Below are 3,149 nucleotides of genomic sequence, written 5' to 3'. Positions count from 1 at the left end.
AGGACAGCTTTCAGCATGTCCCAGAGGTTTTGCTGTGTTGTATTGTCCTTTACATTTAGTTCCAAGAATAATTTTATTTCTTTCTTAATTTCTCCTTTGACCAATTCATCATTCAGGGGTGTGTTGTTTAATCTCCATGTGTTCATGTGGTTACTAGAGTTTCTTCTGGTGTTGATTTTAAGCTTTATTGCACTGTGGTCTGGTAGAATGCATGGAATTATTTCAATCTTTTTGTATTTGTTGAGTTTTGCTTTGTGCCCCAGTATATGGTCAATTTTGGAGAAGGTTCCATGGGGTGCTGAATAACAAATATATTCTTTGGTGCTTGGGTGCAATATTCAGTAGATGTCTGTTAGGTCCATTTGATATATGGTATTGTTTAATTCAGATGTCTCTCTGTCAATTCTCTGTCCTGTTGTCTCTAATAGAGACAATGGGATATTGAAGTCCCCTACTGTTAATATGTTGAGATTACTCTGGGTCTTAAAGTCCTATAGTACTATTTTATGAAGGTGGGTGCACCAGAGATTGGTGAATATGTGTTCATGATTGTAGTATCTTCTTGGTTTATTGTTCCTTTGATCAGAATGGAGTGGCCTTCTTTATGTCTTCTGATTAGTTTTGGATTAAAGTCTATTTTATCATATATTAGAATTGCAATGCCTGCTTTTTTTCTTAGTACCATTCGCTTGGTATATTTTTTTCCATCCTTTCACCTTAAGGTAGTGCCTGTCCTTGAAAGTGAGATGAGTTTCTTACAGACAACAAAAAGATGGGTTTTGTTTCTTAATCCATTCAACTAGTCTGTATCTTTTGACTGAGGAGTTCAGTCCATTGATATTTAAAGTTATTAATGAAAGATGTGTATTGAATCCTGTTCATATTCTTGATATAGCTATGCACTTCCACAGTTATACCTTCATTGAATTTCTTTCTGTAACCCCTTAGGTATAGTTGTTCCTTTCTTCAGCTCTTTGTATTGCTTCAAGAAGTCTCTGAAGGGCTGGTTTTGTGGACATGAATTCTTTTAGCCTATTTATGTCATTGGAAGATTTTTCTTTCCCCTTCGACTATAATAGACATTTTTTCTGGGTAAAGTAATCTGGGTTGGCATCTGTGGTCATTTAGAGCTGGGAATACTTTGGTCTAGGCTCTTCTGGCTTTCATAGTTTGCACTGAAAAGTCAGCTGTAATCCTGATGGGTTTTCCTTTGTATGTGACTTGTTTTTCTTTTGCAGCTTTCAGTATTGTCTCTTTGTTCTGTACATTTAGTGTTTTTAATTTTATTTAATCAATTTATTTATTTAATGTTATGTGTATGCATTTATTGCCTGCATGTAGGTAAATGCACCCATGTTATGCAATGCCTGAGCAGGTCAGAAGAAGCTGTAGGATCCCCCGGGACTGGATTTACTGACAGTTGTTAGTTGCTGTTGCAGGTTTCTTCACAAGTCCATCCCACGAGGGACTGCAGGGAATGAGGGTTCTGGCTGAGGAGGGCGTGAAAGGCGTGGAGTCAACACACAGACACCCGGAGTCGGGTGAGAGCAGGCACTAGGCGAGGTGCTGCAGACTCATTTATTGCTGGGAAGTGCAAGCCTTATATACCTATCCCCCTGTCCCCAGTGTCCCATAAGTTGGTGTGTTGCTTCCTGATAGATTCCCCTCATCCGGGCAGATTGTAGATTGGCTATTTTGTGGAAGCATAGGCTGCACTCTCAAAGAAGAAGTTCTCTAGTGCAGCCTGTGCTTAAGCCTGGCACTTCCTCTCCTACATATTCATCCCTTTTTATTATAGAAAGGTCAGTGGGAGCTGAGGTTCTTTGCTTGAACATAGTTGACCCCACCTCAGAGGACACCCAGCTTGATGGACTGTGCCTGTCTTAGGTCATCCTGACCATCAAGATCTTACCTGTCATTGACTACCAGCCCTCGAAGGGTGTGACCTCTGACATGGCCATGTGAGGGAGGAGGAGGGCAAGAAGTTACACAGCCGCTTCTCGGACCACAGCCATACCTGCTGGACCTTAGGGGGCGGGGTTGAAGTCTGGATCCTCCAGCGTTTTGAGAACCTGATACACTGAGTAATTTACTTGGTTTTGTCTGTGGAAGTGTAGAACAAGGCATTTTGTGAGCAAGAAAAGAATTAAGACTATGATACCCAAGAATAAATAAGTAATAATCCATGAAGGGTCGAATGAAGCTTTTAAGTTTGACCAAAGTTTGTTGAGGAACCCAGAGTTTATATCTAATATCTGAGCCCATGTGTAATTTAGGGAGCCGATCTGGTGGAGCATGGTGGAGTAGTTGAGAAACTTTTGGCCATAGATGTACTGTGAGAGCTCCATCTTGGCCCTAGTGAGGTATCTACTTTGTAAGGTATGAGACACAGGGCTTTGAACTGTGGTAAAAAGGCCATTAGCGTCATCTGCTTAACAATCGCCATCTCTTCCCTGAGGAGGTCTACCTGTTGTTGGATGACAGAAATGGCCTGGAAGAGGTGTTGATTAATAAGAGATTGAGTGTGTAAGGCCACAGAGGTTTTGGATATGACCTCATTGAGTGTTTCCACGTTAGTGGAAAATTGAGTGATAGCAACAGCAGTAGTGGCGGCAGCCCCCAAGGAAAGGATAATGGCAGTGGTAATTGCCAAGGTAACACCAAAATCTCTCTTGACCCGGGGGAAGGGCTGGATAGCCATCTGTTCCATGAGGGTGACAGCATGGAAATGAGTGGCATTAGGAACAGGAACCCAGATTGCTGTGGGTTCACACACAAAGAGAACCAGAGAGGTGGGGAAAATCCAGCATGCTGAGAGAGTGCAGTTAGCGAGGGAGCAGTTAAGTGTATCCTCCGGTTGCTCGTGGCATTAGCAAGAAGCAGAGCAAATGGAGGACAGACACAAATGGGTGAGGAGAACAAAAAAGAGTTGTTAACAGAGACTTCATTAGGTGTCCAAGTTGTGTCTGTGACACCTGAGGAACCCGTCTCTGAGTTATCACCCATATATATACCATTAAAGGTGGCTCCACCTAATACAAAGAAGAGAGGATGCAAATCCAGGCAAGCCGCTGCCGGCAGAGCTCCCAGGCCCCCCTGACAGTGTCTTTATGCCTGGGGTCAGGGTAGACATAGGAGTAAGCTTTTGT

Source organism: Nannospalax galili, unplaced genomic scaffold (genome assembly GCF_000622305.1).
Source record: "Nannospalax galili isolate Female #2095 unplaced genomic scaffold, S.galili_v1.0 scaffold54, whole genome shotgun sequence".
NCBI lineage: Eukaryota > Metazoa > Chordata > Mammalia > Rodentia > Spalacidae > Nannospalax > Nannospalax galili.
The sequence above is the reverse complement of the archived record's forward strand: the minus strand, read 5'-3'. Positions refer to the sequence as shown.